Raw genomic sequence first — 20,818 nt, 5'->3', positions numbered from 1 at the left:
GGCCCTTATTACAACTCTGGCGGCACGGCTGCCACCGGAGTTGCATTTTTTCCGGCACCCATGAATTGGGCAAGAACCAGGTCATGCCGAGTTAGGCGGACCCGGTAATTGCCCATTTTCGGGTGCCAGAATCAAGGGCCTCCCCATCCCCATTCTGCCCCATAGGGCTGAATGGGGATGGGGACGTCGGATACATAGGCACATTCAGAGATGTGCCGGGGCCTCCGAAGCCGTTACACCCGCCAGGAAAAACCTGGCAGGTGAAACGGTTCCTGCGGGCAGAGCCTGTAGTATGGTGGTCCGGAAGTACAGTACCAGCATACTTACTGGTACAGTACTTCCCAGACCGCCATGCTCGTAATGATTTCCATTGTGTTATTATTACTATAAAAGTATTTATTGATTGGGGACCTATATTCAGAAAGCAATAGAGTGCATTTCAAGTTATAGGTTGAAACACACAGCAAGGAAAGCAGATCATGAGCTCCTCCCTGAAATGTATAGGAGATGGGGTGAGTCTGGTTATGACAGAGAGTAGGTTCCAGATTATGAGGGCATAGGCTCAGAAGGCATGTCTTTGCTTCAGGTGGATAGGTATACTCTGGAGAAGCTTAGCTGAGCTGAGCTTCTCAGTGAGGTAGCTTGGGGACTTGCAACAAGTGCACGAATACATAGAGATACACAACATCCCGCATCACCATCAATCATACTTTAAGACAGTCAGCAACATAGAATCTTCCCTGCTGCACATCAGAGATGACATAAATGATTTCAATCATGATCCTTTTAGTCATCTTTGTGGCCTTTGAAATTGACAATCATGCTCTTTTTCTATGCTGGCTTGAGACCTCATTTGCTTAATCTGTTGTTTCTTCTTCATTTTAAATTGTCCTTTCTCTCGCAGAGACCGATTCTTGTCAGATTTGGTCCCTTTCTTCTAAACCTACCATATTATATTTTGGGGGCCCATCAACTTCCCATGGCGTGTTACTGTATATCCAAAACCCCTAACCAAAATGATAACACTTTTCATTACCATTTATCAGCTATATGCTGGTCATACTCTATTGTATTCAGCATCCATGATCTTGAACAGATTTCAGATTGCTCCCACCAGAACCAATAGTGGGTGATTGATATTTGCCTCTCCCTTAATCCCATGAATTATCTTCTTTGGTACAATCACACCTCCTTTTCTTTCAATTCATTTGCCTTAAAACCTGTGCGTCTTCATACCCTCTAATTTTCACTGCAAAGAAGAATGTGGTTGTTTTTGATATCCTACTTTCCTTTGCCCCTCATTTCCATTTTCCCACAAAGAAGTCCCGCATGCATTCTCCTAGACCTGAATAAGTCTTTGAACTTCTAAGACATGTCTGCAAAATATGTGTTGTGCCTTGCCTACTGCAATACTCACCTGCTTCGACTCAAAACCAACATCTTCCAGCTTCATATTATTAATAATAAGGCTGATAATGTATAAGTACCACCAAAATCAATCCAATGAAATGAAATAATGGAGTATTTTATTTTGCAAAAGTAATGGCAGGGAGCAAACAAAAACAAAACTCAACTCGCCCACATACCGCCAAGGGCTATATAGCAGGAAACTGCAGGATTGACATAATTATAAAAATTACATTTAGGAAAATTCTAACATAGTCATTGGCTACTCTAATCAGCACCCTATAGAACCCTGTATATTGAAATCTACCATTGACTAATCTAGTATCTCCAGAGCCACCCAAGCCCAAACCATTAACTTAATGTCATCACCATGAACGGCATTAACTCACTATTTCATTGTTTGGAAGGTTTTATGCTGTCAGTGATAAAACATCTTTATACGATTGGTTGGCACTTCTTAAGGTGGTCCTGGATTTTGCATCCCTCTGATTGATGTGAACAGAGAGATCAAACCTTGGCTTCAAGAGAGAACAAAACCCTCATCTCACTTCCTATGTTTGTGTCCCAATAATCCCAGACTATTCCCTATAATTGAATAACTAATTTTGCAACTCTTGACTCGATACATGTTGCCACCACCGGTGCACAGTCTTCTAATTAGGTCATCTGTTTAGAAAAAACATGGTGAGGGCACTGTGTACAGAAAGACATTTCTCATATGTACTGGTCTCACCAATGCATTCTACCATGGATGCAATGGCACTAACTTGTCTTTGGGGGCACTGCGCATGCAGCTTAACTTTGTATCTTTGGCAATGTTACAGCATTAATTCCTCATGCACCTGATGATCAAAGCTTTGTGTATTCATGTAGTTATCGTCTGGAATGAAAATAATTTTTACAATCTAGTTTTGAGTGCTGAAAACAGCTGATTTTTGCATCTTCGGCTAGCATCCTCCCATCCTCTCTTGTTACCTGACCTTGGTGGTCTGGTGCTTTCCAAGCAGGAATGAAGAGGAAAGCTTTTAATTTGAATAAATTGTGCAGCTTCCATTGGGGGCTTTGTCTAAATAAATGTTGATACCCTTGCTCAGTGTTACAACAAAGCTCTACAAAACAAATAATCTAATATATACCCTTTTCAAGTACAAATACCACCCTTCATTGTTTTCTATATCATCTATGTATTCAGCAACCTAATGCTTCCTGAAGTGCATCAACCATGGTTCCCTTAAGTGTGACAAAACAAACTCTTTCCACTTGTGTTCATAATCTATTGTGGGGTGCATTTATAGGCCATAACAGAAATTCTTCACCTAAAAAGCACATTTAAACATTACCACCAGAAATGGCTGTGTTGTGTTCTCCCTGGCACATATGTGGCAAGCATGTGAACACTGCATCACGGAAAACGGACCTACAATTGGTGTTGCTTTCATCTGAACCATAAAGTTGTGCACTACATTCAAGACAGCCCTGTGTTTGCTGTCCGTTCGTTCATCAGAAATACCACAAAGTTATGTGCTCCTTGAAAAAGGGCACTGCGTTTATTGTATTCCATCTGAATGCCAAAAAGTTAGGCAATACATTAGAAAGCAGCATTATCAGACTGTTCTTTCACGTGAGGGGCTAGGATTTCACACTGCAACAGGCACAGTTTTGTTTTCCCTTTCATGTGAACGGCTGCATTCTGAAACACTGCAAACGAAAGAAAATTGCTTTTTTGTTCTTTTCTCCCATGTCAAATAAAAGAACACTGTGCAGAGGATCTACCCTCTGTGTCTATGGATCAAATATAAATGCAAAACCTTTTGAGAAGGACAAATTAAAAAGTATCCCATGTATTACAGAACCGTATTTCCCACTTCAGATGAAATACGGCTGCGCGCGTGGGAAAGAAAAGGAGAAAAATTAAGTTTAAAAGCCAAATTTGAAATAGTAACTTTTGCTTCCACAAACATGACAGTGTCTGGTTGGGGGTTGGCTACACGTGTGGAGTCTATTCTTCCCCACAAGACTTCAAGCACCTTGAGACTCAGAACACTAGTAAAAACAGTTTTGGGCTCAATTGGAAGCCTGGCCTCCGACTGGAAGTCACACTTATAAGTGAACTGTTCTACAATGACGTATGAGGGGGCTGAGGGTGTGAAAATTACAGGTTCACCCAGGCTAAAAGGCAGTCCTAGCAGAAAGACAAAAAAATGCAAGTATGACTAGTGCTTGACCCAGAAGTGAGAGTTCCTTTTTGCACCCACTACGAGGGACAAACTGACAAACTTCAATGTTGCAATAAAAGTCTTTTGTTGTAAGCTGAGCCAGAGAGAGACAGTTTGCTGTGGGGGTTGAAGCACCGCCTTCCCGTAGGTAGCAGATCCTCCAAATTGACATTAAGGATGTATGCATTTTAGGCATTTTTCCCCAGCACTCAGAATCAGAAGCCATTTCCTTTTAATGAAATTTCTCATGCAATTTCCAGGCAGATTTTCTTAGACTAAGTGCATGTTTCTAAGATTTTGTGAACTATATTGGCCAGTCAAGACTCGTTTCTGGCTGATTTTAATATGAACAGATATGACAATAGTTGGGAAGATGGAGATGTACATTATGAATATGCTTGATCATTTGCCGAATTTTAGCTGTTATGTATTTCATGAAAAAAGTAAAAAAGTGCCAAAGGGCTATGCTACCTCACACAGAGTAGGCAATCATACTGTCTAATTCCCTTTGACCCACTGAAACCACCTATCTACTTTTTATGGTGGTGACTAGTATAAGTTTAAAGGTATGATACAATACTCAGTTTGCTAAAAAGTGGACATTCCAAACCGACTGATGATGCTCTCCCTCCCTTGAACCAATGATGTCAGGTGGTAGAGGGAAGAATGGTAGGCAGTCCTAATCCTAGGTTAGGAAGGGTAGGAGTAATTATAGGGTATTTCCCAAGATTGTAAAATAAATGATGTCATTTGGACTATATAAGGGTGGACTGGACTAGAACAAGGATCGGAGCAGGCACACATACAAGAAACCGGGGAGACGAAGGGAGGATGGAGAGAAGGAAGCTGATCCCTTACAAGAGTGTGCAGAGACCAGACCTTTGCCTAGCTGATCCCATCCAAGAGAGTGCAGAGACCAGACCCTTTTCCAGAATCCTAGCCAGGAGAGTGCAGAGACTAGACCCCTTGCCTAGCTGTCCTGAGATCCTGCTGACTTACCGGAATCCCACACCAAGGTTTACTTTGTAAGTAGCAAACAACCCCAGTCCCAAATTGCATACCACTCTCTTTGTAACGTCAATCCCATAGAAAATCCTATAGGAAATCCCATTAACATTACATTGAAAGTCCCAAATTGCCATTATCATTCTTTCACCTTTCCATTGAAGAATCTGTTTTAGCCTGTGTATGTTAGCACATTCCTTTGATACATCTTTCAGTTGTCTGTATAAGCCCTTAGTCTCATTTTGAAATAAATCAATGAATTCCTCTATAAGGAAATTCATTGTGCAAGCTGGTTAACATTTGTAATTAACCCCCTTGTGTCCAGTGTCTTTATTTAATAACTATAATCTTTAAAATATAGTCAATAGAATTGGTCATTGTCATTGAAAACTGAATGTGTCTGTGCATTGTGTGCCTTCCCCCACGAATTCCAATTTGCATCTGTCCCATTTAAAACCCCAAAACATAGTCCCATTGAGAGCAATTCCTTTTTTGCTAGAATCCTATCTGTTATATGCCTCTGTTCTCGTCCTTAAAACCGATTTCCGATTCTGACAGCTCATCCATTTCCTTAGCTGCCTGTCATCACAAATCCAGTGTAAAATGAATTTCCATTTGCCGTTTGAATTTCTACCTTGTTTTCACGTTGCCCTGGTGGGCTGAGTAGTAGTCTTTAGGCTTGCTTATCTCCTCAAGCGTAGCAACACACATTTCCTTTCTAGCTGCCCCACAGAGGTTGTGAGCTGCTGTGCGAGTAATAAGCAAATCTATTCTGCCATTTTTCTCTAAAATTGGGTTTTCATTTTCTTTTCTGACTTCCCATCTGTTTATCCTTACTCCTTGCCACTGCCTTCCATTCTAAAGGGAATTAAGATTGCTGATGTTTGGGGGTGAGTGTTGCAGGGGGAGTTTTTAACTATAGTGCTATCACATGATTTAAAACTATTGTTCCTGTTTACCATTAAAGATTCATGTGTACTGTATAGGATTTTGAACCCATTGTTCTGTAGGAAGCATTGCATCTGTGTTGCCACAAAATTGGTGGCTATTGTGAAATTGTATTTTAAATATTCTTTCCTTTTCCATTAAATAATAAATTAATAAATATCTTATTGGTACACACCGGTTTGGTTCCTGGTCCATTGTGACACGGGGTGTTTGTAAAAGGTGGGTGTGAGACCTGTGGGGGGCCTACTTAAAACAAATCTGTGATTTATTAAAGATAGTGTTTTATTGTGCGCCACGTTCATTGTCAGGGGCCGGAGTCCCTGGCTGGAGTGTGCCATGTTATAAAACCAGGACAAAGTGGGTGCTCATGCTGTGATTGAGATAAGTGTTTTCAACCGTGACAGTCCAGTACAGCAGACCAACCCATTGAAGGTAGTGTTACTTTTGGTGCCTAGAAAACTGTGTTATACTCTAAAGGTGCCGCCAAAAACGTGTACCCTAGGTATCAGGCATGTGTCTCGAAATAAAATAGTGTAGCCCTAAACTAGGCAAGAGCAGGGTACAGATTTTGTCCTTGCATAGATAACTAAAGAAAGAACACTCTTCATAATGAGCACATTAACATGGCTAGGCAGCACCTTCTGTCTAAATTATTCATTAGAGGGGAATGGGCAGAACAAAAACATGAAACCTGGCTATCTAGTATGATGCAACAGGTGACCTCTATAAGCATGGATGTTGGGCAAGACAGTGGCCTATTACATGAAGCCCTGACTGATTTTTATATTACTCAAAACATCAAAGATGAGCAGATTAAGATGGTCCAACTCACTGCGTACATTTACTTCTGCATGATAGTCATGGAAGAAAAGTGCCAAGAAAGTGTAACCTCTGTGCAAAACCTTTTAATACAAATACAGAGTGTGTTAAGGCAGGCAGAGGAGAAAATGTGAGTTAGCCAAAACTCTGAGTTAGAGTTATGGAACCTCATTCAACAGTTAAAGAATGAGCTGACAGCTCAGCAACAAACTAATTCAGAACAGGAGGCCCAATTATCTACATGAAAAGAGGAGTGCCAAGAAAGGGTTTACTCTCTGGAAGAGAGTCGACTAAAATGGAACAAACAAGTGATCTCCAATAGAACCTGCTTAGAGGCAAATAGAACATGATCTAGAGCAGACAATACTGAAAAACAGAGTAGGGGGTGTATCTCCTGCAGCAGAAATGGTCTGAGTACTCCCAGACAATACAAGGGGCCCAGAAGGAAAATGAGGCCATTGGTGATCAGGGGACTCGATAGTCAATTAGTAGCACAAGGGAAGGTCATAGAGGCCAGTCAAGCCCTGATAGCAGAGCACAAGGTTCAGGCCTCTGCATACTATCAAGAAATAGGGGATGAGAAACAGAAATTTCAGAGGTTAAAAAAAGAGTTTGTTAGGTTACATAAGGACTTGAGGAAACCTGAACAGTTAGAGTGTGGCGAGGTAGCCCCTGATCACAGTGTGATGCCCTCTGTGCTGAGGGCCTTGAGCCAATTTACCACGCTGTATGCGCAAGGCCACGCTAACCTGCTAACTTCTAAGTGCACAAGAACCAGAAACCATAAGGCAGCCGGACTCAAGTAGGCCCACCTTGATTGAGCCGGCAGGTCAGGGTCCATCAGAGTTTGATGGGCGTGCATCCCTGTTCAGGTTCAAAAATATTGTGGCCCATGTATCTGATCAGAAAGACTCATATGAAGAGAAAATCAGGGAGTTAGACTGTAAGAAACATCAGCTACAAAGGAACCACCTGCTCCACTTTGCGGATAAAAAGGTGTTCCCCACCAACCATGGAAGAAGGGAGGAGTCAGAGGACTACTCCCCTGTGCAAAAGAGGGATTCCAAGGTAAGTGACCTAGAGAGCCCACAATGCAACAGGGGAGAAAAGACTAGGCCCCATCATTTTGTTTTGGGAGAGGCTCCCAGGATCAAAGAATCAGAGAGTGTCCAGACGATAGGGATGGGACATCAAATAGCAGCAGCTCTGAGTCTGAGGGCAAATGGACTCAGGTGCAGCAGAAAAAGAAGGTTTCCAAACAAAAGAAAACATTTGGAAAATAGCCCATTAGACAGATAAAAGCCATTAGACCCTGAACAACAAAAATGCCAAGTACTCAGTCTGGGAGCATCTGGAGCTGTATGACGAGATGATGATGTCATTTGGCATTAAAAATGATCATAATTCTATGGAGTTTGTCAAATGGACATTATCCCCAGAATATTCCAGCTTCTTTGCTGGGCTGGAGGATCAAAACCATTCAAGGTGGTCTACCTACAAGGCAGCCATCTTGAAGCACTTCTCCATTCACAGAAACCAGTCTCAAGTAGGTGGTAGCCAGGCAGGGCATCAAAAAAATGTGTAACCTGACTCTGCCACCTACATCAGCCCCGGTACAAGAGGAACAGACCCATCTTGGGGTACATGTGGACTCCCCCGGCCCAGGGGGGTGGTTCCAACCAAGTAAGTATGGCCCCAGGAAATCTTCCTCCCAACTTCCCTCCAAACTTCCCTCAAGAGGGCAGTAATCTTCCACCCTTTAGTTTAAGTTTCTTCCACAGGTACCCTCAAAAACCCAAAATTCAAAACAATCCTCCTTACTCTCCCTGCTTTCAGGAGTCTAGACCACCAAATCATAGAAAATGAAGGGCAAGAATCGAGGGTTACCAGGGAAACTTGCCATATCTTGGCTACTCGGGGAGAAGGGACGGTTACGCTTGCCGACAGCAGCAAAGAGTTGACTCCAGACCTCCATTACACCCCGAGAGGGTGTCACAACTGGAGCACCAGGTACAGAACTTGACCCAAGACCTGAGTCACATGTTGTGGTTTCAGCAGAACCCTCAGATGAACATGGATGCTAATAACAGCTCAAATCCAGGGTCTGGCACCAAGCAACAATGATGGGGAAAGAATCCCGATAACCAGCAGGTGTCAGAGGAGGAATCTCGGGAGGAAGGGGGATACAAGCCTTAGAGGAAGCTACCTTCCTTACCTGTGGAAAGCCCCTAGAAACCTCTGAACCTGAACTCAAATCTCCTACCCCCAATAATCTGCCACCTAGGGAACAGAGGGTAAGTAGGAGAAACAAAGAGACAAAGAAGACCCATTTTGTGGTCCGCATCCTCCAGTTTGAAGGCGAAGAATCCTTGGAGGATTCTGGGAAGAAATGATTCTCATTCAAGGATGGGAAAGAAAGATGGGTCGCATATGACCATCAATCAGACTGGGTAGGTATGGGGACTGACTTAGAACCACCTATCACTGAACCCCAAAAATGTCATCCTGAGAATTTAGAAATAACTGAGGGATCCTCCCCACAAACTGGTTGAAGTAACTGCCTGCCGGAAAAGGGGGACAACACAGAATCAAAGGAAAAAGGGGATTCCAAAACTCCACCAATCTCAGGATGCCAAATTTTATTTACAGATTCCCGAACTCTGAAAACTGCCCAAGATTCCCCAGTATCGGAGTTTAAAATCAAGACATTCACTGCCCAGCTGGCCCAAAATGCCCATTTCCTTTGCCCCCTGGAGCAGAAAGAAGGTAGGTTTTATGCCCCCGCCCCGGTGTAAGGGCAGTGTGCAATTTCAGCACATGTGGACACCGGATCCCAAGCCACTCTTCTGTCCAAAAGGGCATTTGAGCAACTTAATTCAGGAAGGGGGAGAGTTAACAAAATTCCTCTGACACTGCTTCCTGGACAACTACAGTAACTCCAAAGGGGACCCTCTGTCTCTTTGGGAATGACCTCCTTCAGAGGTTGTCTCCACTAATAGACTGTGTGAACAAGGTCCTCTGGATGCAGGCTAACCGGCAAATAAAATTAAGACAGAGCACCAACTATGTCAGTCTAAATGGCACATGCCACATGATTGATCAGTGGTCTGACAAAATTGATTTCCATTTCCGGAACAATCAAATCCCCGATATCACTTTAATTGCTGTAGGACAACAAACTGGTGATGGGAACTCTTCTCGATTCCTGAAAATCAACCTTCCTTCCAGTTCCAAGTGGCATTCCACGCTGGAAGGAAATACCCTGACATTTTATACTGATCCACAATTTGAAAACCCTGCTCCCATGATAAACAGTTTTGAAAATCCAGCCCAAAGCTTGGCCAATATTCAGAGAAAGGGTGAACAGCTGTTCCTCCCCATTTAGGTAAATGAGGGAGTCGGGGGGGCTGTTCTCTCCAGAGTGTGCCTGAATAATGGAAAAAGCTTCATCAGCGAAGCGTTATTCAGGAAACTCCCAAAAGATCAGACTATTCACACATTTAAGTTGACTGATAAGTTGGAAATAGGCCAGAAAAGTACCAATTCCAAACATCTCCTGCCTATCAGGTGTATGCTTAATATTTCCATTGGTGATAAAAGTATAGAACATAATTGTTGGGTTGTGTGAGATGTCCCCTCTGCATTCTACTTAGGCAGTGACATTCTCAACTGGTTTGTAATTAATGTAGACCTCATTAATTGCAAAGCCTGTTCCCTACTGGGGGACAGCCCCATGAGCTTTGACAATCCTGAAAAAGCATTTCAGTCAGCTCAATTGCTACCGTATGCAGTTGAAATTCAAATTGGAGAAGAGGCCACCATCTCAGGACAGACTCGACAATTCCCATTTTCCCTAAAAATTAAGAGAGGACAGAAACTCCAAAACCTGGACGCTTATGTACATTTAAATCACCATCTCCAACAGCAGGGATTGGGTTTGAACCCAACACCATTAGTTAACTTAGAACACAACACCATTCCAATATTGGTGGATAACAGTGCCCCTAGGAGTATCTGTCACGCTTACCTGAGTCTCTGCAGGAGTAATGGAGTCCCAGGTTCCTTCTCTCATGCAGGGGTGCTATTTCTTGGGAGATGCTCTGGAGTTTCTGTCAAGTTCATCGCTTTAACTCCAAGGGTTCGTGTTACCCAGTTACTGCACTGGGACTTCAGTTCAGGTAAGTTCGCAGGTAAGTTCAGGTAAGGGCAAATCTGATGTTTCTGCCGTGGTGCTACATGCCAGTTCACAGCACTGGACTGCAGCAATAGCGGTGAGCAGGGATGGCAAAAGAATACTAATGTCTTTTCTCTTTCATTCCGAGGCGGGCAGTAGGTGCGCGAAATGAAGAACAGCGGTTTCTGCTGCAAGCGATGTTCGAAGCAAGTGTAAACGTTCTGCTTTAGAGCATGCTGTACAGCAATTTGCAGAAGCGTGCAACTGACTGTGAGCTAAATGTTTTATTTCTCTTCTTCTTCTCGTTGCAGGGTTAATGAACCGATCGCTGACTCCGGTCGTCGGAAGGAATCAAATCGGGAAGGCTGAAGACTGAGAACCAGGCGGCGGTAAGCATGTGCTCTCCAGCTTACAGGAAGCACAGGAAGCACGGGCTGCTCTTCAAGCGTGGCTTTTATAGGCAGCCACGCCCAAACACTAGAATGCCTTGTAACTTCCTGGATGCCAGGATGTCCCACAATGTCCATATTGGAGTGGCAGAAAGTGATGTAACAAACAGGAAACAAGTGTGCAGCTACCCTAAGAGATAGGAGTGTTTATTCTGAGTGACTGCTGTGAGTGTCTTGAATGCCAGGCTTTTACCCAATTGGCCCCTACCTGATCTCCCCACCTGCCTCCACTTGCCCAAAAAGGGGGTAAAGGTTTAAAGGAGACCCCCTGTCTAGTAATCATGACACTTTACCCCCACAAGACCCCCCTCAATGATGTATTCCCAGGCCTGTGTTTAGTGGGATTATCTCAGTGGAATTTACATACCAACCGTCTGTCCTGGGGCCCATATCCTTTCCTGTCTTCCAGATAGTATAGGATTTTTCTTACTATTTTGGAATCTAGAATGCTTTTGACCCCAAATTCCGGTTCATCACTATCTATTGCTATTGGATCTGTAGCTTTTGGTAACCGAGTTCCTGGATATATCAACTTGAGTAATGACACATGGAATACTGGGTGAATTTCCATGTGTTGCGTTAAGGTTAACTTCATGGCCACTGGGGAGATTACGGCCTCTATAGTGAATGGACCCAGATATTTGGGGGGAAATTTGTTTGGCCCTTTTAATGAGATGTATTTAACGCTAACCACACCGAATACCCTACTTGATAACTTGGGGCCTGTTTTCAATGGTATTCGGCATACTTCTTCTGTGTGTCTTTGGCTGCGTGTAAGTATTTAGCTGCATCCTTAGCGGCTTGCGTAATACGTTCATGCATGTTTTTAATAGCAGGCATTTCAATCGCCTCTGGTGGGTCATAGACGGATGTCCGTGGGTTTCATCCAAATAATGTCTAGAAAGGAGTTTGTTGTGTGGAAGAGTGTGTTGCATTATTATATGCATATTCCGCCATCCATAAGATCTTCACCCAGTTGTGATCCGTTTGGTGTAGGAGACAGTGAAGATATTATTCGATGGTTTGTGCGTTCTGTTTGTCCGTCTGTTTGCGGGTGATGGTTAGTGGACAGATGGATTTCTACTCCAGTCAGAAGCAAACATTTTTCCAGAACTGTGATACAAATTGACTGCCTCTGTCTGAGATAATTACAGATGGAAATCCATGTAATTTCACAATGTGGTCTAGGAAGACCTGGGCTTATTGTTGAGCCAAAAGATACCTTTTAAAGCGATGAAATGGGCCATTTTAGAGAAAAGGTCAACCACTACTAAAATTGTAGTATAACCTGAACTGGATGGTAAGTCGGTGACAAAGTCCATTGATATGGTGTGGCATGGAGCGGGTAGTATTTCTAAGGGTTGAAGTAATCCAGCTGGTTTCTGCTATAATGTTTTATTTTCAGTGCAAATACCACATGCATTAACAAACTCTGTGGTGTCTTTTCGCCAAATTGGCCACCAATAGAATCTTCTGATTTTCTTGAGTGTCTTAACTACACCGGGATGACGTCCTAGAGGTGATAACTGATGAGCACTCTCTCCTGCAGAGTGGTCTAGTTTCCTGCAGGTTTGTAACGCTGCTGTTTCCGCTTCCTGTTTTCAGCCTTCCAAATAGTTGCTGCCCTCGTGCCTTACCGGTAGGATTCTCTTTTAACTCAGCGCTCAGGTATTCGTATTCATCCTGTCCCTCATTCTGTGCATTATGTTGGCTTCCTCTGTTCTGAGTTCTTTCTTGGCAGCTCCTCTTTTCTTTTCACCACTGCTGTGGACTGTTTGCCCCTCTGATTGTGTTCCTCCATTCTCGCCTGTCTTCCTACCTGGCTCCTGTTGTCCTCTCCTTGTTACCTTGCAGTCCAGTCTTGGATTCCACTCGCTTGTGTAACCATTGTGCATTCTACATTGGTATTCCTGCTGAAATACATACTGGGACTTTGTGCTGATCTCTTTCAATATTGGAAACCATACTGCGGCATAAGATCTTAAGTTTTTTTTTCTCTCTGTGTGAGGTTTTTGCTTGCAATAACTGTCAGTTTCTCTAGGGGTTATTCTGCCAATTTCCTTTTGATAATGGGCAGGCTGACTTCAGGAGAGGCTCACCCTTTTCAACAGGAGACCTAAAGCCCGAAGGACCCCTGCTCCTACTAAACCTGCACGGCAGAAGCAATAGGTGCGCCCTCCAGTCTGACACCCGAGCCAACAAAGACCACCTGGCCTTTCGGCATGCATTAAAAGCGTATCCTTATCTTCCTGCTGTATCCTTCAGTGCCAAGATGCCCTTGATGAATGTGCACTTTATAAAAATACATAACATAAGATGATGTGGCAAGACAGTTTAACTTTTCTTTAGCGGTTGGACGCAACCCCTTGTTTTTTTTTTTGCAGACGACACTTAGTCCTGGAAATCAGTGGCGACTATGCACTGGACACAACCAATCTTCACTGTAACTGTAGTCTTATCGAATCATGGATGACAAGTAATTGGATGTGCCTCAATAGAAGCAAAACCAAGCTTCTTTTTTTGGCTCCTCGCAGGTACAATCCAAGCTGAATCCTGACTATCAAAGTTTTTAAAATCAACAACTGTACCATTCCAGTGCAGAGTACAGCAAAAACGCTGGGCACCATTTTGGAATCCTCCTTGAGTGCTGAGGGCTACGTCAAGCAGGTCATCAGGAATTGCACCTACTCCCTCTGCTTGCTAAAAAAGATTTGGCCCTTCCTCGCTGAAAAGAACCATGTCACTATCGCCCAAGCAATCATGCTATCGAGGTTAATTATTGCAATGCCCTGCTGAAGGGAGGGGGCAAGCAACACCTGCTTGTAGAAATGCCAAGTCATCCAGAATGATGCAGTATGCATCAATAAGAGAATTACAAAGAGAGAGTACATCTCCAATTATACAAAAGACCTCCATTAGCTTCTGGTGCGTGACCGCATCAACTTAAAAGTAGATACTCAAGTACATCACTGCCTTTTTGGGACTGATTCTCCCTACCTAAAGTCCTTAGCCTCCCACTACACCCCTACTAGATCATTGTGCAGCTCCAACCTGCAGAGGTCAACTGCCCTTGATATAAATGCTCCCATGGCCTAGAAAGATCATTTCCAGTTTGTGCTGCTAATTTTTGGAAGGCCCTCCCACTAAAATTAAGGTATGAAGAGAACAGAATAGCTTCCTGCAGAGCATTACTAACCTTTCTCTTCAAGTAATTGGTCATCTAATATACTATTGGGTTACCTTAGGAATTATAAATAAATAATAAACAAATTGCAAGAAGCAATATGCACATCACCCATTTTGTGAATCCCTGGTTACGAAGCAGATTTCATTTGTTCTCACATTTGAATGGGTTGGTAATGACAGTGGTGCAAACACAGAAAACTACCCTGGGACACAAACCATTAGCCTATTACATTGAGATCCAAGACCCAGTGATGAGAGTTAATTACTCCTATGAAAAATCATTTGCTGCAGCAGCCATTGCAATAGAAAAATCAGCCAGTGTCACAATGTGCTGTGAAACATCACTATACCTGGAAAATGCCCAGTAAGCCATTCTTGAGAATCCAAAAAGCAAGCACATTGACCACAAAGAGAGCATCAGTGTACAAAGTGATCATTTCAAGCCCAGTGAAAAAGATAGTGAGATGTAGAGTAGTGAACTCAGCAATGTTTATAGGGGAGCCAGAGAAAAAGGAGACCATGTGCACGATTGTAGAAAGTACACTGAGCATTATGATACCCCATATCAGAGAAAATGCCCTCAGAGTGGGGGAAGTGCTCTTCATTGACTGGTCATCAAGTATTGACCAGACTTCAGGGGAAAGGCACACTGGGACTGCAGTATTAAAATGAAAACTGAACAGCATCTTTGAAGTAGTGGAAAATGCAAGACTGCCATTACACTTTTTTGCCCACGTGACAGAATTGGTGGCACTTATTATAGCCCTTGAATCACATGAGGATGAGGAAACCACAGTACATTCTGACTCCGCCTACGTGATGGTAACAGTACATGGAGGATTGTCATGACTGAAAAGGCGGAGCTTCCTATGTGCACATGGCACACCAGTGCAGCATGTGCCATTATTGGACAGGCTCATAGACGTATTCCAGCTTACATTGACCATTGCTGTGGTGAAGTGCATAGCCCACACTAAACAAGGAGACTTAATTTCTCACTGCAAGAAGCTGCAGACACTGAAGTCAGAAAAGCAATTTCCCCCAAAAATCTGAAATTGACATGCCACCTAAAAAGCACATGCGAGTGTGCGGCATGATAATGAAGGAAAGCTTTAATTCTTTACCCAAGACACAGATAATGCAATTTCAGGGACGTGCACCACCAGAAGAACAAGCTCTGTGCAAAAGATAAGGGTTTTCAGGGCCCCCATGAAAGCACTATAGCTCCAGGACAGCACCACAAACCGCTAATGCCCCTCACATTACTTAAAGTAGCATTAGAGCAGCTGCATTTATTGCACTATACATACAACATGGGACAGTCTTGCAGCCCTGATTTTGGAAGACTGGTTTACGCCCAATTTAACCGAACATGTTGCTCTGTGTGTTGTCAATTGCATGTAATGTCAAATGTTCACAGCAAGACACACCCTGTGAGCAGTGAGAGGAACAACTCCTCATCCTACTGGACCCTTCCAACACTTGTATATCCACTATGTATGAGAGGTCTTACCAAGATGGGGAGTATGTGAATTCCTTAGGTCTGATAATGGACTGCATGTTGTAAATAAATCCTACTCTGTGTCAAGTATACATATTCCTCTGCTTATAACCCACAGCAAAATGGGTTTTGTGAGAGACTCAATGGCCTTCTCAAGGAAAGAATAGCACACATAAAAAATGACCCTGAAAAAAGGATGGCTCCATTGACAACCCTTAGCCCTATTTGGATTTTGCAGTAAGCCTAGCTGAGACCATCACCTGGTGATGGGACACTGCATGCACACACCCCTTTCTCCTCCCAACAGAGCGCTGATTGAAGTGGGCATTGGTGGGTCAGAAATGCATGAATATCTAGTTGCTATGATGGCATTTTATGGCTCAACATTTGCAAACAGGTCGGGTCAAAGAACAATTATGAAGATGTCCAACAGCTTGACACACAGACTCCACTCCAGCCTCCTACCCTATTTCCTGGTGATTCTGTGTATGTGATATGCTTTGTAAGGACTTGAAATAAACCTAGGTTTGATGGTCCATTCATTGTAGAGAATATTACCCCTGCAGCTATTAAAGTGCAAGGAAGGAAGGAGAGTGCAAAGGAAAAACCCCCTGCCATCAATCCCTGAAGTCAAACCAGAATAAGTGATGAGAATCCAACATCGATCAGCTACAAGGAACAGACAGGAACAAATAGGAGAACAAATATAAACAGCAGTCTTTTCTTAAACAAGGAAACAGCCCGCCCCAGAGAATCCTCCCCGCAAGTAACGTTACCTGCGCAGATACACAAATTGCACTTAACTAGGCCAACATCCAATGCAAGGATTTTTGTATGTAATTTATTCCTATTTAGTCAATTCTTATCTGGCTTTTCACTCTCGAAACACATTGGTGATACTTTTGGGAAATCTGCGGACTTATTTTATTTTTGAGATTCCTTTTGGCCATTATTATACAATTATTTTAATAAAAATATGTTTCTGTTTCCATGAATGTGCATTTATTTTGCAGGTACAGCAATGCATAACTGCTACAAACGTTGAAATCAATTAAGTGACATTATGGACCTTTCTTTCAAAACACAAATCACCAAGAAAACCCAAGCAGAATGGTACCAATACTCCTTCATAAAGTCATGACTAGTTTCTTACATTTCAGAAAAGTTGTCTAAGCCCTGGCCATTCTGCACCTCGATGGTGGGAATCCGCAGGAGTCTCTGATGCCTCTTTAGCCCATCTGAAATACATCCAGAATGCTACGCACACCTCATCACAGGACTAAAACAATATTATTCATGACGCCCATGCTCAAGGAGCTACAATGGCTAACCTATTCAAATATACATAATTGTCTAAACTTCTTGAATCTTCTATAACGTAGTTTCAACTAAAACACCACTTTAATTGGGCGAGAAAACTACCATTTACAGATGCAGTGAATCATTAGAAGCCACACCATCATGAGACTGAGAACAAACATAATAAGAATAAAAAACAAGATACAGGTATTTTCCTGCTATGTATCTTGTCTCTCTAACAAGTTACCAATTCAGAATAGACTGGCAGTGTCCATCCTACACTTCAAGAAGAACCTGAATGCCTTAGCGTTCCAAGAACATCACACCAATCACTGATCACTCACTGAACCCTTTCCCACTAGAGTTCTGCTCCTTCCATGCTCCCAAGACGCTCTCCAAACCAGCTCAGCTCCTCTGCTACTCCTACCTCCTATTTTTAACCCCTTTGTGTGTGTCCCATTTGTACAGCCCATCCATACATGTATACATACCCGTTGAGGTTCATAGAATGGTTATTACTATGTTGTTCCATCTAATTGTGACAAGAAGAAATAATGTTGTTCTGTTATGTGGGCAATAATTATGTAAGCGGTGTCACCCTGAGCTGCCTTGTGAATGTTTCCCCTATCTTGGAAATACTTAAGGAATACAAAACTGCTAGTAAAGTGTTTGCTTTGTTTGACATGGTTCATTTGCTGGTCCTGTTTCGTGTGGGGCTCAGAGTGGGGGACAAACCTATAAGGAGGAAATCCAGGATGGCAGTATCAGGCAACACATCAAGTAAAAACCATTATGCCACACAGGAGAGAAATGTGCATAATTGAGCTAGGGTGCTCTCCGTCCAGCCTCATTGGCGGTGTTGGTAACATGAGTACACCATACCTGGCAGTGTAGTATTGCAGAGTTCTGATAAACAGATGCCACACAAATGTAACTCTATACTGGTTTAGGCATGACAGTGCCCTATTTTATAATAGGTAGAAGAGGGTGTTATTGTGTCCAAACTACTATAAAGTAATATTTGAAACTGCAACATTAGTCTATACACTTCAAGAAGCAATTTGTTTATTGCACATATTAGACATCAAAGTGTTGGGAGGCGGTGCGCTGGGATAGATGTGCAAGACATAGAGGCATATGTTAAGTCATTATACGCCATGCGTGGGATAAGAGGGCAATTGTCAATATTCTAGGTATTTATTTGTAAACTAGTGTTGGTAAGGGAAGCTATCACCTCATGTCTTTCATTGTTTGAATGGAATTGCATACCACTATCTACACCCTGTGATTTCTTTTAAAACCTATTGGTTTTGGTTACACCGGTTCTGAAAGCCCTCCAATATCTACAGCATTGTCCTTAATCTGCTTGGACTAACCTTTGGACCCTTCTTCACATCCTCAAGCACCATCCTCTCTCTTTTTTCCAACTCCTAAAACTCTTAGGACACTATGGCCCTCATTCCAAGTTTGGAGGTTGCCATGGCGCTATTTGCGCCATGGCTGCATCCAAACCCGTTTCCGTGTCTGGTCTGGGTAAATGAAGACTTACTGGGACATTCCGACCTGTGCAGACCCGGTAAATCCCCATTCACCCGACCATTCCCCATTCCCATTTGAGCCCCCTATGTGAATTTTTGAGCACAAAGCCCCAATCAACTTCGGTTCTGACTTTATAAGAAAGGGTGGTCATTTCTGTGCACCATCAGTGCTATGACTTCCCTTCTCTTCCCTTCCCTTTCAGGTATATGGGGATACATTGTTTATTGTGCACTGACTAACTGTTATTGTTTATATGTTTTATTATATTAGTGTTGTGGGCTATGTTTACCTGTTCTAAGTCATTTTTATAATGTGATCTTTGGCCAATAATAAATATAAATAATTGTGTACTTACCTGCCAAACTGTAATTCTTGATTGCTCATTGTGTGGACTCATTGCTGACCCCGACCCAACCCAAAATTCCTTTCTTGCGCTCGACTGAAAAACATGTTTTTGGTTCACTGATCCATGTAGAATATTAATCTTGTGGAGTGTTTGCAACCCACAGGAAACCCCCTTCATCACTTTGCCAACATCCGCTGAGGATAAAGGTTTATTTGCTTGCACTTCTCCTGAAGTTTCTCAGCAGTAAAATACGACCATGAGGTAGGCTAAAGGATCAAACTTTCAGAAGACAAGGCAAATCAGTTGCAAGAGGCCAGAATGTTCCTTCAGTTCTGACCAAGTCATGTGTATCACTTCGGACCCTGTAAAGATTTTCAAAATGGGCATCCTTATATTCATAAAACTCACGGAATACTGTATTTGAAGAGTCCACAATCAAGAATTCAACATATGCAACTGTTAGCACACTGGATATGTGCTGCAATGCCTTTGTATATTCAGCGATGGTGAATAAGTTAACTTCCATAATAAATTCTTGCACCGCTGAAAACAGAACTGCTTTAAGACATTCTGTTTACCAATCAGATCACCAACTTCAGCTTTCTCCTGCACACCTGGATCTTCCATTGGCAAAGCTTGGGCACTGGATCACATCTTGAAGGTCAACAATGCTCGATCTGTTCAGTACTTCAGAGTTTCCATAGTCAATATAGGTCACTTGGCACTTTTTGTCATCCATAACACTTTGCTCTCAACTTCTGTACCTAGTACTTCTGCATTTGAATGTTCTGAATGCTCTGCACTTTCACATTCTGCATGCTGTTCACTTGCACGTTCTGAATGCTCACAAGGACTAGTAGGCCCGCCTCTTTCCTTCATTGTTGTAGTTTAATTTTCATTCCGATGTTCCCTCCCTGTTGCCCAGTGGGCGTTTTGAAACACAATTTACTTGTTGTATAAGCGCCTTACAAATCCACAATAAAATAAAAGAAAAAAAAAAGTGTTGTCATGCAAGAACAGGCTGCCAGACATGCGCCCCAGTCAGGGTGCTGGACAAACTTTCCAACCATGTAACTCTCAGAAACAGTAAATGTATGACATGGATTTTCTGAATGCACCTTGACATGTAAATCTCAGACAGTGTGTGTTTTCTTTCAATCCACCTTGGATTGTTTCCCAATGACCCAATGGTTACTACATGTTAAGACAACAACAGTTTACCACACACAAATGTTGTATCATAGTGAATTTGATGTACTACTTATGATGGTTAAAAGAAGTAAACACATCTGTACAACTGTAGCTAATTGTATTTCATAAAGTATGTTCTATAACAAATTATATTTTCTATTTATTACAGACAAAAAAGTGCAAATTATACCCTTATCACCAAATTCAACTAAATATCGATATCTATTATGATGCTATTTCAACTTTTGAAACCTTGGCAATATGTGTTTTGAGGGTATACACAATGTATCTATACCCGAAGCTACAAGCAAGCATTCATAACCGCGGCCATCATCAGGCCATTGCGCATTTTTAGTGGTATTGTGTGGTCGAGGGTATAATTGATCTTTCAGCCGTGTTTATTAGGCCATACATTTTTGTGAAATAATCATATTATTTTGTGGATGTCTTTCTTTCTGGTTCCATGTTTTCACCTCTACCCTGATTGATATGATATGATATGATATGATATGATATGATAGGATAGGATATGATGTGGCATTTATAACGCACCTGTACACAATTGTTTCTTGTTTGTAGATATATTACTTTGCATTGTACTGAAAGTGACCTGTATCATTAACAGTACTGAGGTTGAAGAGTTCATATCAGATATTTGAGAGGATATTTGTGGAACATTTTTAAAAATTTGAAACATGCATAGAAACACAGAAGAAGACAATGAGAACGCTTTCAATG

The sequence above is a fragment of the Ambystoma mexicanum genome, chromosome 6q (assembly GCF_040938575.1).
Source record: "Ambystoma mexicanum isolate Mex_15411 chromosome 6q, UKY_AmexF1_1, whole genome shotgun sequence".
NCBI classification, from domain to species: domain Eukaryota; kingdom Metazoa; phylum Chordata; class Amphibia; order Caudata; family Ambystomatidae; genus Ambystoma; species Ambystoma mexicanum.
Note: the sequence above shows the minus strand (reverse complement) of the source record.